Source organism: Erigeron canadensis, chromosome 7, assembly GCF_010389155.1.
Source record: "Erigeron canadensis isolate Cc75 chromosome 7, C_canadensis_v1, whole genome shotgun sequence".
Classification (NCBI taxonomy): domain Eukaryota; kingdom Viridiplantae; phylum Streptophyta; class Magnoliopsida; order Asterales; family Asteraceae; genus Erigeron; species Erigeron canadensis.
In genome coordinates, this window is record NC_057767.1 from 4,337,393 (window position 1) to 4,353,437 (window position 16,045).

The following is a 16,045-nucleotide window of genomic DNA, read 5'->3' on the forward strand; positions in this document are numbered from 1 at the left end:
TAGCTGGGAACACACAACCCATAAGTTAATGTAAATATGTGCCAGCATTTCTTGAATGCAATGGTCGTCGTTTTGTTGCAGCTGTAAATCGTTAATCTTTTACTTGAATTGTCATCAAACATGGATCCGTGTAACGAGATAAATTACAAATAAGTTTCAATATAACATATTCCACGAAATACCAATGATGCGAAATATAAAAAATAAAAGCATACAACTGATCGATTCAATATGATCGATTTTAAGGACTTGATGATCTTATTCCCTCCAAGTCAATAGCAACTTCTTTCATAGTTGGCCGTAGTTTACCATTAAAATTTAAGCATCTTTTTGCAAGCTTATGCAAGCTTAGCAACTGCTATGAGCTGCTCTATTGGAGCATCAGACACTCGATTGTCAATGTTTTCCAATATAAACCCATCTTCCATTGACAAAATCAATGTTGCCAAGCTTCTCGATTCCCTTGGGCCTATCGAATATATAGGCTTCTTTCCGGTTAACAGCTCAACCAGAACAATCCCAAAGCTATAAACGTCGCTTTTTTCTGTGAATTGGTTTGATTGAAAGTACTCAGGATCCAGGTACCCATAAGTCCCTTTGACTAAGGTGCTTAAGTGGGTTTGATCCCCCATGACCGACTTTGATATTCCAAAATCCGATAGTTTTGCTCTAAATTTTTAATCCAAAAGTATGTTTGAAGATTTTATGTCTCGATGATATATAGGAATGGAAGTTGCTGAATGCATATAGGCAAGAGCTCCAGCAACCTCAGTAGCAATCGTTACCCTAATACTCCACAAAGTAGGGAACTCGTAATTCTCATCGTGTATGAATTGGAAGAGATCACCATTTGAGACAAATTCATATACGAGAATTGGGACTTCGGTTTCTAAACAACATCCTATTAGCTTTACCACATTCCTATGGCTAATTTGGGAAAGTAAAAATACCTCATTGATAAAAGACTCAACTTGAGTTTCATCCACCAACACAGACTTCTTTACTGCTACTATATTTCCATTTGGTAACATCCCTTTGTATACTGTTCCTTGCCCTCCACGTCCAACTATTCTATTACTGTTGTATTGATCGGTGGCTTTTGCTAACTCTCTTGCACTGAACATTCTTGTTTTCTCAATTGCATCTCCACCATTTGATGTTTGTTGTTGCAACAACAATCCACCGTTTCTTTTGAAGAACTTCTCTCTCTGTTTCTTGTCTTTCCTCCTTTTGACCACTTTGCTCATCCAAATTGCTAAAACTAATATCCCAGTGCCCAAGAAAACACCTGAACATATACGTCTTTTTAACTTGGACCAAGTTTAATTTATAGCTTTTTTTTAAGGTGTGAATTAATCACTAATATCGGAATGTCTAATATACATTGTTTTAATCGGATTGCTTTAGAGAGCCCTCGCAGATCATAGATCCCCAATTTAAACGTCTCGATGAAAAACTCCTATCAACCAGAGATCTAGAGGGGAAAACTTACTAAGGCCCACCACAAGTGGAATTTAGATACTTATGGTCACCCCTAAATATGCCCTAAGTAAAACTCGAACCCGAGAACTCCTATGAAAAAACATATCTTTTTGTCATTAGACCACTTGATGGTGATGGTTTAACTTCGACTATTAACAGGCCACGGTGACTATTACAAGTAATAAATTGAGAAAGCCCAAGTAATAAATTGAGAAAGCCCATACTTGTGAAGAATTTATTAAATAAATAAAAGTCATAAACTGTGATATGGCATGACATATCAACATTATACTAAGATTTAAATCTTGAGCATTGGATTTAATCTAGTGATACAAGTCGATCCAACTTTACATATAATGTTTGATCAACGAGGATCTCAATCCGATAATTAAACCCATTGAACTATATTTTTAAGTCTAGCTGGATTTTGTAAGTCGTTTAATTCAAGGGAAAAAAATAAACTGATAAATTTTTTTTAGAAAAAAAAACTGATCTTTTCCAATCACACTTTTCATTTTAATTTTAGAAAATAAGTGTTAATTCTCATTCAACTTTTGCATAAAAAAATGTGTGGAAATTAACATTCTCATTGGAATTCTTTATTTTACTGCTTTTATGTTTAGTGCGTTTCTTTTTTAAAACAAATATGCAATAACGAATATTTATTTTCATAAACAAGCAATATTAACCGGATTGAGAGCCTATAAAGTTGATCCAATTTTGTAGGTAAATTTTGGATCAACTTAAATTATTTGGATTAAATTCAATGGTCAAGATTAATCTTGACTTTTTAGTTTAATCCAAGTTTTTCTTGACCATTAAATTTAATCCAAATGGTTAAAGTTGATCCAATCCTTGACACTTCTGATTATTGTATTATATGCTAGATTAGCCGCTTCATACTTTTATGAGAGAATTACCTAGAGCTAATATGGTCCAAAAAATCTTGGAAAATTTATCTTGACGATCAACAACTTGACAACCATTTTGTGTTGTTGCATCCCCAACGGATCCCGGTGGACATGTACAAATGTAACTCCCTAGAGTATCATAGCAGACACCATAACAAGGGTATGTTCCTGGATCCTCACATTCGTTGATGTCTGAAAATAAATGGAACTTGTCATGCATAACACAACCAAATTAATTTACTTAATTTAGAATCAAGAACTTTATCTACATATACAAGAGACTATCCTTTAGCCTTTATGTGATCATTCTCTAGCTTCATCGCGTAGAACTTTTTATTACTATGTTACATCTCTATAATACGCCTTCTTCCAATATAGAGATGACAACTAAGCATGCATCCATATAAACATCTACATGGACTTTATTACATAACAACATTAATTACCAAGTATCCACATAATTAACAGCATAAACATTATTAAATACTACTAATCTGTACTTCTATATAAAATTTATCGCCCCATACGTTGAAAGTTAAAAACAATGAGACATGTGAATTGATCAAAGTACTCTATTAATTAGTCCATTATACTATAAATCTCTACTATCCTCTTTAAATCAAACACATTTACATCAATTATTTACGTCATTTGATGACGCCACCACCATCACCATTTGTTCCCGTCATCAAACCGTCGCTACATTCACTACAACAAATATGTTATATTTTAACACTCATTTTTTTCTCACTTTTTAAAAATGGTTAAAAAATTGTAAATTTGTTCACACTTATAAATGTTTGAAAAAAACTCACATTTAAAAGTGTGAATAAAGTTAAAGGATCAAAAAATGTTCACAATTATATATGTAGAAACAAAAAGTTCACATTTTCAAATGTATAAAAATGTATAATTGTTAACACTTAAAAGTGTGGAAGTAATTTGTGACACCAAATTTCCTCACACAAGAGGAAGTGCGAGGAATTTGAGTGTGACAAATTAGTTCTCACACTTTTAAGTGTGAAAATGTTTGACATTTTTTCACACTTTTAAGTGTGAACATTTTGCTTATACATTTATACTTGTGAAAAAAGTATGTCTTTATTAATTTTTTCACATTTCTAAGTGTGAATTTTTTTTAAACAATTTAAAATGTGAACAAATTAACAGATTTTTTCACATTTTTTAGAAATGCGAGGAAATAATTGTGAGAAATTAACATTTTTGTTGTAGTGATTGTGCTTGAACCGTGCTAATGATTATAAAAAGTGTATATGCATAATTAAAATTCAAATTTTGAAATCTTGAATTCTCAAACACGTATCTTTATGTACCAATTTTGATTTCAGAAGAAACTAATTTTTCAAAAAATTTATGCTTCTGACCAACTAGGCTAGATATGATTAGCTATTATGATTATTTAATTTTGTGTTGTGTTATTTGACGATTAATGTTGAATCGGTTCACTTTTCAAATTACTTACTCAACGAAATAATATATAGTTTTGCTCATTTTCTAAATTGATTTCCTTGTTAATATCAAACAAGGGTATTCATTCAATTTATCTATCAATTCATTTCATTTTTGTATATCATTTCTTTGATTCATTTCATTTCTTTCAATTTTTCCATTTCATACGTGCCTTTAGTTTTATTCTTACTATTTTTCCATTTCATACGTGCCTTAAGTATTATTCTTACTTCTTTCTATTATGATGTGTTCGTTTTTGTGTTATGTTGTCCACTTCTTACAAAGCTTTATCAACATCACACACACATAGACATATATATAGAAAATATAACATGTGGTTGTTTGATATCTAAGCTTGGAGATAGAATCTTTCACATATGAATATTTATTGTATAATGTATATATAGATGGTCCTCATGTTTTTTATCTATTAAAATATTAATATGTGAGGAGTTGCATATCTAAACTTAGGTATCTAACAACCACATAATCTCTATTATCATATACAAAGGGTAGTTAATTAACCTTGATGCTATTCTAGCACCTAGTAATATATATACCAATATGATACATTTGACTAGAGATTACCAACAATCTACCTTTTATATATATAATCATAGTTGTTAGGCTCTTACGAGTCACGAGTCGACTCTTACGAGTCGAGTCGATTTAGACCAAAAACAAGGTGACTCGTTGTGTGACTCTTTTTTCTCTTGACTCTTACGAGTCGCAGTGTGAATTTGAAACAAGTCACTGCGAGTCGATCGCAAACTTATGATTGTTGTAATTCGATAATATGGTTATGTATCGTATATCATATTCATGGTTACATTATTTTGTATTCTATATATGTATTTTTTTTATTCATTTAGTACGAATTTAGAGATAAACGGTAAGTTTATGACTTAAAAGTATGGAATATGTGATATTTTAAAAATGTATTATGATAATCAACTTATATTTTGTTTATAAATACCTCACATATATATAATTATATGATATTATATAGAATATACAAATGTCCAGACTCTTACCAATCGAGTCACATTTCGAGTCACGAGTCAAAAATCAAGTTTTCGAATCGAGTCAAAAGTTACGAGTCAACAACTATGTATATTATATAGTATAAGTAAAGTTATATACGAGTATAAAATAACAAGAATAACAAAAACATGGAAAAAATAATCTACTATTTGTAGTTAATTTTTTTTTTTTTTAAGTAATTCATGAATAGAACAATAAATTATTGGTAGTTAATTTTTTTTACGAAATTATATGTAAAACCACTATATATTTTTGAATTCAATGTTATTAAAAGTTAAATTCACATATATTACATTTTTCCCCCAAAGAAAACTATCAAGTTTTTTCAGTGGGAACACGTTATCATATAATAGTCGGTGAAGCTATATAACATACTTTAGATTATGAGATATAGATAATGAGTTGTTATAAGTGATTTAAAAGAAAAGCCTTGGAAATACGTCACTCTAGAGAATCAAATATGTACACTAAGGTAAAATTGGAGATGATTTAATGGATTGCGTTTTCTTAAAATTTTCTAAGTTAATTGTATCCTCTCATCTCATGCTTAAAGACACTAAGTAGGCCAAACATGCTAAAAATATAAATAAAAGAACCGAATAAATATTAGGGATAAGTATCTTGTAATGTAACAAACTTTGAACGAATGTCTATAGTAGGATATAATTAAGGTTGTGTGCATTGTATGTAAACAACTCGAAAATAATGTTTATTGTATGTAAGAAAATGTATTCAACCAATTAAAATCAGACAAGTGGCACCTCTATATGGTTGCCACGTATGTTTTCTTACATAAAATAAACATTTTTTAAAGTTTTTTACATACAATACACAAAAATTTAGTTATTTCTTATTATAGACATTCGTCCAAAGTTTGTTACATTTCAGGATACTTATCCCTAGATATTAATAAGGTCTAAACTTTTACCCTTTGTGATGAAGAATTTTATATTTTTATACGCACTTTAACATGTGCACACGTTTAAGGTCTAAATTCCCATGATTTTTGTTTTGTTCCAATTTATTATGACTCTGACATTAAATTCATTAATTAAATTGGTAAATTGTAAAAACAAGATAATAATTAAAAAATTTAAATGGAGAATTGATGTATAATATATTAGCATAAAATAAAATGTATTTCCCCACTGATTCAACCAGGAAACTTACTTTGGCAGCCTTGATCAAGATATGGGTTACCCTCATAACCGTTGTTGCATTTACATCGATAGCCTCCACCTTCTACATCGTAGCAATCACTATTCTGTTTGCATTCCGTAGCCTGAGTGCAATTATGGTCTCGTCTGATAACCCAATCGATCACAACTTGAACATTCGCCTTAACCCTCTTGTATAAGCCTGAGGAAGCAGATAAATCACTGGCACCAAGAAACTTAAAAGAGCCTACGTCACCAAGGAACGCATAGCCACAGTCATTGATGGACCAAATATCCGTGTGATTCCTAAATGAGTTGAGTGTAACATTGTAAATCAAATGACCTTTTGGTACATCCTTGAGCAACGCCCATCTGGTACATCCACTGGTCCACTGCAATTTGCAGAACATCCGCTGAAATAGTCGTCGCCTACCCATTCGGTAAGAGCAAGATCATCACACCCAATGGCTGTGAACATATTCTTCTCCGACAAAGTGAATCCCTCGTATGCCAAATCAGTCCAATAATTAAATTTATCAATTACAGTTCCATTACTTGCGTATCATTTAAAACTAACTCCAGTATTAATGCGCAACTCTGAATCCGAAATGTTGTAGATTTCGATGTTGCCGAGGTACAACTTAGGGGGCTTTACGGACGTGTCACAAGTAACATAGAATGTGTCGTCTAGGGAACAACCTGTGTCATTGCCAATACCAAAAGGGTAAGGAACTGTAACATCCCCGCAGGTGGATGAACAGTTGGGCTTTGATATGTATTGGCCCATATAACTCGAGTTGGACCCTCGAAGAGTTCCCAAGGATATTGTTGTAAAAGGTAATGTAAAGAGACACATGATAATGATATGAAGAAGCATGTTTCTCAATTCTATCTAGCTTTGTTTATGAGGGTACGTTTCTATAATTAAAGATATGTGTGTTATTCATTTTAAACAGTTTTCAGAGCAATATATATAGACTGATTAGTAGTATATACCCAACACGTACAATGGGGATGTAAACGGATAAAAGTCTTTTATATTCAGGTTATCCAGACAAATTCGAATCTTTGACCTCGATATTATATATAAGAATAACAAAGTATGCCCGTCTTACGTTTTGTACATTCTGATTTTATTATTATTCAGATATATTATTGAAAAAAGATTTGATAGGAAAAGTTTTTCGGGGCATCAACTTGTGTTATGGTTCAATGACTTAATTTGGATTAGACCGTTACTCGTTTAGAATATTCAATTCAAAGAAACACTCTTGTTTATTTTGTCGTCTATATGAAAGATTTTTGCATAGCTTTTTCTTTTAACGACAAATTTACGTTTAGCAGCATGACTTTTTATATACTTAACTCCAATTAAAAATGAAATCTCTGTCTCCATTTTCTTGTAAACATTTTGCACCCACTAGAATTTTAAACTCAAAACCTCTCAAGCTACGCTATATAACAATCCATCTATTGATAGTTGGTAGAGATTTTGCTTAGTTAACCCAGATTTTATAATATGACATACCCTAGGGGTATGTAATGAAATTTTCTCAAGATTTTATAAGAAAATGGAAAAAATTTATTTCATGATGGAAATATTACAATGGAATAATAATGGAAAGTACATGAAAAATATAACAAACTAGATTTTTATTAAATAGACTTTGAAAATTATAGCCTAGATGTATTTCAAGCCGATGTCTCTTTTCCTCTTGTCTTCCTCTATTTATATCACCTACTTTTCTTTAAATAAACTTTCAAATTTGTCTTTTCCTATGAGTAATTGGAACCGAGAATTGTCAGGACTTAAACTTTGGTGATAAAGACTTCATATGTGGTAGCAAAACTATTCATGTCTACGTAACTAACTACGTGAAACTAGTTTTGTAACTTAAAAATACTTTTAACTTCAAAGTCTTTAATACTAAAGACTCCTGAATTTGGTCTTCCTTTTTGTATTACTAAAATAAATTCATGTTCAACCAACGCGTGCAAAACATTACATAAATCAAATAATAAACATCAATAATCAAATGTACCTACTTTATTACTATATATAAAACCTTTTATACGGATGTAATTCGGATTCATATAATCATCCCACGGTTCCCACCGGTGCAATCCCCATAACACTCGCTTTTTTTAGCATAAGCACGTTTATTGCACAATCAAGCTTCCAAGTCCTTAGCAGTTAGCACCTAAATAAACATCACATAATATATAGGTTGTAAACGGGTATTTACACCCCAGTCCTTCTAATCTCAGCCACTTAATCATCATAGATCATATAAGTCACTTGTATTTATATTCATAGGACTGAAATATATATTAAATCTCATTCCATACTATACGTATTAATTCATTTGTTTGTCTTATTATAATGGTTGACCATGGATCTTTTATAGGTTCACAATTCTAATGCTTTTTGCTCCTAATGGTTCTTGATAAATTCGCACGCCCTATCAAAGAAGCATCAGATGTCGCTCTAAGATTTTTATAATTGTACAAAGTACTATTATCCGTACGATGTACGGTAGCTATATATATTGTATTATAAAGAAATTCGAACATACCTCATACATGATTCGTGAATAAGAAATAAATTGTGGTTAAAGTAAACCGATTATCGAAGCTGAATTATATAATAAACCAGAAGTTCAATGGACAGATGAAGAAAGAAAGCTGGTAAATCTTGATGCTAGACTGAAAAACATGATTATAGTTACTCTTCCCACTGAAATCACGAAACTAGTCATCAAGTATCCCTCTTTAAAGGAAGTATGGGATAGACTGGTCAGCACCTATGAAGGATCTGCTGACCTTATCAAAATCAAGAAAATTGATTTGAAAAGAGCGTATGAAAACTTCTTCTCCCTTCCTGATGAAAGTCGTGAGAGCACCTATACTCGCTTTAAAGGGTTGCTCAATGATATGACAAATGTTGGCATTACCCATGATAACTTTGAGGTATGTCATAAATTCATCGATTCTCTTCCTCTTAAGTGGCAGAACTTAAGACAAACTCTTTGTACTACGAAGAAAATCCAAGATTTTGATCTTGATGAACTTTTTGGCACTCTTCAATTTGAAGAAAGAGCATTGGCTCAAAATATTCGAGCCTCTGCTGATGCCAAAAGACATGCTGGCTCTTCTTCTTCTTCTTCTTCCTCTGTCAGCATCTCTCCTCATCCTATTTCTGACCCTATTGCTCTTGTTTCTACTGAGCCCATCGATCTCTATGATGGTGCCAGTACCTCTAATCTTCCAGCATCAATTCAAACTCTCATAAATGAGCTGGATGATGAAGAAAAACAAGATATGTTTAATGATTTCATGGGCTTTGCCCTGGTTGCTGGTAGAAGATACTCCAGAAGGTGGAATAATCGCAAAACGGTTACTCCCCTCAAACCTCCTATTGACAAATCACAGGAAGAGTGCTGGAGGTGTGGCAGGAAAGGCCACTACCAGAAGGAGTGTAGAGTCTCCTTACCCAATCCTGCTGCTTCCAAAACTAATCCTTCCAAATCTGCTGATGAATATAGGAACAAATATTATCAGCTGAAGGCTAAGGTGGCTGAAACAGAGGATGTCAAAATTCCAGCAAAAGGTCTAATTGCTGAAGAACATGATTGGGCTGACTCAGATGATTCTGATGACGATTATGTTGATGCCATGTGCCTTATGGCACTTGCTGACAGTGATGCTCTGACCAAGGATCAAGTCTCCTCTAGTCAGTGGGTGAACGTCACTGTTAAAAAGGTACACTCTCTTCTCTCTTCTTCTAGTCAAGACAAGACCAAAATTATTGAGTCCTTGTCTTGTGATCTTCAGTTCGTAGAAAGTCTACGTGCTGAACTTCAATCTAAACTTAACTCGGCCGGAGTAGGGTTAAGTGAAAAATCTGAAAAACTTGTGAAATTGAAAAATGTTCATGTTGAACTTCAATCTCATGAGTTGATGACTCAAAAACTTCAACTTGAGAATGAAACTCTCAAGGCTGAAGTTTCTAATCTAAAGAAGATTGTGACCTCCTGGTCAAAGGCTTCTAAATTTCATCATCAATGCTTGAGCGAACAAGTCCCTGCTCAAGTACAGGCAGTAATTGGTGGCAATTTTGATGTTGCTGCCTCTATCGCTGATTCCTTTAATGATGATGTAAAGCCTGAAATCTCCATTCCTCCACCCTGTTCATCTTCCATCTCACAAGTTGAAATGAAAAAGTGGTATTTTGTCAAGGGACAAAATGACTATCATGCTAAGATGGACTCAAAAGCTACAACATCTACCATTGTTCCCTCTTCTTTAAATGCTAAAAGTACCAGTACCTCTACCAGTACTTTTGGCATGTTCTCCCATCTCCCTATTGTTGGCATGATGCCACATGAAGGGAGAATTCAAAATTCTCCACCAAGAACCTTTAAAGGGGATATCTCGAGTGATGGGTATGTACCCATTGCTCCTCAGCCTCTATCCATAAAAGGTGCTGAGCCTTTTAAAAGAAGCACTATTGCTGCTCCCTATGACTATGGTATCCCTCAGCAGGACAATCATGTCGGTCAGCAACTCTCTAGTGCTCAATCTTCATCTCAACTTGAACCTTCCCATACAAATTCAATGTCTGATCATCAAATGAACAGAAGGGTTAGGTTCGCTGATGTAAGACACCAGCAAGTACTTCCCACAAAGGTTGTACAAGCTGATGCTCGAACTGATACAGTATCTCAATCAATGCCCTCAAAATCAAATCTAAGGCATGTTGCTCCTAAAAGAGGAAGACAGCCTTCTCAAAATAGATCTGACACTCCTCAGTGAGGACACTTTCCTCATCAGCAGGTAAGGCATATAACTCCTCAGCGAGGACATTTGCCACATCAGCAAATGAGGTCTATTACTCCACAACGAGGACAAGTGCCCTCTCAGCACAGTCAATCCTCAATACCCAACAGGGAGTATCTACCTCATAGGCAAATGAGGTCAGTCACTCCAAAACGTCAAGTCAGATCCACAACTCCTAATCGTGAGAATCAGTCTCAGCAGGGTTCCTCCTCTTCCTATCCTGCTGGAAAGCAAGCATGGACCATGATTAGAGGACATCAGATTCCTCAAAATCATCATGGTGAATCCATACTTGGTCCTGTTCCTCAAATGCCCCCTCCTAAACTTAGACAAAGGAACAAGTCCAAGTTTAAGCAAAAGAGCAAGGCTTCATCTTCCTCCACTCCACAAATAAATGAACTTACTCAGCGAGTAAATGATCTTTCCTCTTAGCTGAGGGACTTTCTTCTTCAAAATCAAGGCAATTCCTCTGACAAAAAATGCTATCTTTGTAGTAGCAGAGGACATGTTGCCTCTGAATGTGTTTTGTTCAGCCCAAAAGATGCTCCAACGGTTGTATGTCAACCAAACATCTCTACTGCTGCTGAAACATCTTCCTCCTCTAATAGGATCAGTGAGAACCTCTCTACTGAACCGGTTATCAGTGACACCTCCTCTGTCACAAATGCAAGCATTGCTGAATACATTGCTGCTCAGCGCTTTGAAATTCCCCATTCTCAAAGGGTTATTTCAAATGCTTGGGGGCAACCCTCAATGCTGGTTAAGTATAGCGCTCCTGATGTAGTGAGCAGCTTTGCTTATCTTCATAGTAATGAAACCAGCATTATGCCCACAAATGAAGATTATACTATCCCTGTCTCTGTGGGAGATCACATTACTCTGGAGGAGGCTCTCTCTGTAGAGCCAACTTCCTCCACTGAAGTACCTTCAGATAATCCTGCTGACATAGAAATGGATGAACAAAGTGAACCTTAAATCCTCTTTTCATCCATGCAGGGCTCGCTAGGTAAAAGAGTGTGGTATTTGGACAGTGGCTGTTCAAAACACATGACAGGCTCTAAGTCCTTGTTGGATGACTATACTAAGGCACCTGGTCCTACTGTGGTGTTTGGTGATAACTCCACTGGACAGACTGAAGGGTATGGTCTTCTTTCCAATGGCCTCATAAAATTCTCAAAAGTTGCTTATGTAAATGGATTAAAGCATAATCTCATCAGCATAAGTCAACTATGTGATGCTGACTACAAGGTAATCCTTGATAAACATCAAGGCACTGTAGTGAACATCAACAAGGAAGTCGTCTTGGTTGCACCAAGAAAAAGAGATGTATATCTTGTAGACTTCACTCCTATCAAGACTGATAGTGAAACTTGTTTCTTTGCTAAGTCAGCATCGGAGTTGAATTGGTTATGGCACAAGCGTATGTCGCATGTGAATTTCAAAACCATAAACTCACTGGCCAAAAAGAACCTTGTTCGTGGCCTTCCTCCTCTGTCTTTTGAAAAAGATAGGCTTTGTGGTGCTTGTGAAAAAAGGCAAATGCCATAGAGCTACTTTCAAAACTAAACAAGCCAACTCTGTTAAGGGTTGCTTTCACCTTCTTCATATGGACCTTTTTGGACCAGTGAATGTCCAAAGTCTAAAGGGTAGCAGATACACTTTAGTGATCGTGGATGAATATTCACGATACACTTGGATAATTTTTCTTAATTCTAAGAGTGATGCTGCTGATGAAATCATCAAATTCATTAAGAAAATGGAAAATCTCAACAGCATAAGGGTCAAAGAACTCAGAAGTGATCATGGCACTGAGTTTAGAAACCACACTCTTGAAACTTTTTGTGCTGATCAAGGGATCTCACAAAACTTCTCTTCCACTAGAACTCCTGAGCAAAATGGTGTTGCTGAAAGGAGAAATAGAACTCTTATAGAGGCAACACGTACTATGCTCATTGAGTCCTCTCTTCCCAGTAGGTTTTGGGCTGAAGCAGTCAACACTGCTTGTCACACTCAAAATCTATGTCTCATTGTTAAAAGACATGACAAAACAACATATGAAGTTTTAAGAGGAAAGAAACTTCAAATCAAATACTTTCATGTATTTGGCTGTCCTGTCTTTATTCTTAATAATAAGGATCATTTAGGGAAATTTGATCCTAAAGCTGATGATGGTTACTTCGTTGGATACTCTTCCATTAGCAAAGCTTTTAGAGTATTCAATACTCGTCTTCAAAAAGTGGATGAATCCATTCATGTCACCTTTGATGAAAGCTCATCTGCTCTTAATGATATCCAACCATCTTCTACTGAAGAGATCTTCAATGAGTTCGCTAACCCTCCTATGGAGGATGCTGACTCATTTATTGATGCTTCTTGCTCACTTCCTCCTCAGCATCTTCCTGAGGATAGTTCAGCAGACCCTGAGCTGGAGCAAGTTGCTGCTCATATCTATACGATTGAGCCAGTTGAGCCTATCTTAAGATCAATCAATGCAGCATCAGCCAAAACTAGATCACTGGCTGATGATGTGTAAGTTGATGACTCTGCTGATGATGAGTTTCATGATGCATTAGCTAACACTGAGGACATGGTGTCTGCTGATGACCCCATCATTGATAACTCAAATCAGTCAAATGGCTCCACTAATCAAACTCCTCTTGATCCGTCCATTACCATTGATTTCTCCTTTTATTCTTCTCCTGCTGATCCTATGCAAATATCTTCCGCTGTCACTCTAGGTTCATCAAGTGTCCCATCACTTAAATGGACTTCAAGTCATCCTGCTCACCAAAATATTGGTGATCCTCAGCAAGGCATCGTGACTAGATTAGCGACTAGAAACACGTGTCTATATGTTAACTTCTTGTCAATGATCACTCCTAAGAATATTGGAGAGGCAATGGTTGACCCATCGTGGGTTGCTGCCATGCAAGAAGAACTAACTCAATTTCAAAGACAGCATGTCTGGTTCTTAGTTCCTCTTCCTCCTGGCAAAGAACCCATTGCAACTAAATGGGTTTATAGAAATAAGATGGATGAAGATGGTGTTGTTATTCGCAACAAGGCTAGGTTAGTAGCTCAAGGGTACCTTCAAGAAGAAGGTGTCGACTATGACGAAACCTTTGCTCCAGTGGCTAGACTTGAAGCAATACGCTTATTCCTGGCACATGCTGCTTATCGAAACTTCACTGTATATCAAATGGATGTCAAGAGTGCTTTCCTAAATGGAAAACTCGAAGAAAAAGTTTATGTGAAGCAGCCACCTGGTTTTGAAGATCTAACCAAGCCAAACCACGTCTTTCGTCTTAATAAAGCATTATATGGTCTTAAACAAGCTCCCAGAGCTTGGTATGACACTCTCTTTGAATTTCTTCTTTCTCATGAGTTTCAGCGAGGATCTATAGACAACACCCTCTTTATCTATAGAAAGGGTGCTCATGTTCTCTATGTACAAATATATGTCGATGACATCATATTTGGATCCTCCAGTAAGATACTTTGTAATAAATTTAGCTCACTAATGTCTTTTCATTTTGAAATGAGTATGATGGGTGAGCTAACCTACTTCCTTGGTTTACAAATTCGCTAGCTCACTGATGGCATCTTTATAAACCAAGAAAAGTATATACGAGACATGCTTGCCAAATTTGATATGTCTAATATAACCACAAAGTCTACACCCATGTCTCCTCCAAACAATCTCCATGTTGATCCTGATGGTAAGCATGTAAACCCCACTCTCTATCGTGGAATGATTGGCACGTGCGACTTTGGTCGAGAGCAGCGCCTCAGACTCACTGGTATGGCAAAGCCCAGTCTCACCTTCTCGCTGTCAAGCGAATCTTTAAATATCTCAAAGGGACTTCCTCTTTAGGTCTCTGGTATCCCAAGGAGTCTTCTTTTGACTTAGTTGCATACTCTGACTCTGACTATGCTGGCTGCATGTTAGATAGAAAAAGTACCAGTGGTGGATGTCAACTGTTGGGGGGAAGGCTGACTAGTTGGTCTAGTAAGAAACAGCATACAGTGTCCATCTCCACTGCTGAAGCAGAGTATGTGTCTGCAGCAAGTTGTTGTGCACAAGTCCTTTGGATGAAAAACCAACTTGCTGACTATGACCTAAATTTTTCCAAGATCCCCATCATGTGTGATAACACTAGTGCTATTGCCATCACACATAATCCTGTTCAGCATTCCAAAACTAAACATATTGACATTAGGTATCACTTCATTCGTGATCATGTCATGAAGGGGGATGTTGAAATTTACTTCATTCCCACTGATGACCAACTTGCTGACATCTTCACTAAACCTTTAGATGAAAAGAGATTCAAGGATCTCGTCAGCAGGTTGGGAATGTTAAATGGTGATTTTACAGGTTCAACAACATGATCACTCATGTTTTGCTGCCCATATTCCTCTTATGAAGATGAGCAGCGACTTCTTAAGTCAAAGTCATCAGCGAGCTCTTCCTTTTACTCGCTGATCCCTGTTGCTTTGGGAAAAAGCAAAATAAAGGCAATGGAAAGCCAAAAGTTTCCATCTAGTCCAGCAGCAAACGGCTGCTGGTAAAGATGTCTAAAATCCGTTGATCCCTGATGCTTTGGGAAAAAGCATAACAAAAGTAATAGGGTGCTGAAAGTCCCTATCTAGTCCAGCAGCAAACGGCTGCTGGTAAAGACGTCTAAAATCCGTTGATCCCTGATGCTTTGGGAAAAAGCATAACAAAAGTAATAGGGTGCTGAAAGTCCCTATCTAGTCCAGCAGCAAACGGCTGCTGGTAAAGACGTCTAAAATCCGTTGATGGCTGACAATTTGCCAAAAATTGTTTAATGCTCATCAGCATCCACCCCTTCTATCTTTGTGGTGCTGATTAAAACTTGGTAACCATTATTTCTTCAAAATTATACAACTCTTTAGTGGATACCTCAAGTTATCTGAGTGTATTCCACTACGTATTTTTGTTAATATTATATTATATATATCTCAAACGGTTACCTCGATTTCCTCCCAAATGGGCAACTTGTACACTGTATGCGCCGTATGAACTCGAGTACAGTTGAAATCGTGGTTCATATAGTCACATCATGCCTCTCTCATACGTATATACATACAGTATCCTATAATTTTTAAAATAATAGT

General features: G+C 35.6%; 1 pseudogene; it reads right to left on the bottom strand.

Annotated features, from left to right (window-relative positions):
* Positions 1-241: 241 nt before the first annotated feature.
* Positions 242-2,547, bottom strand: LOC122608787 (annotated as a pseudogene).
* Positions 2,548-16,045: the final 13,498 nt, after the last annotated feature.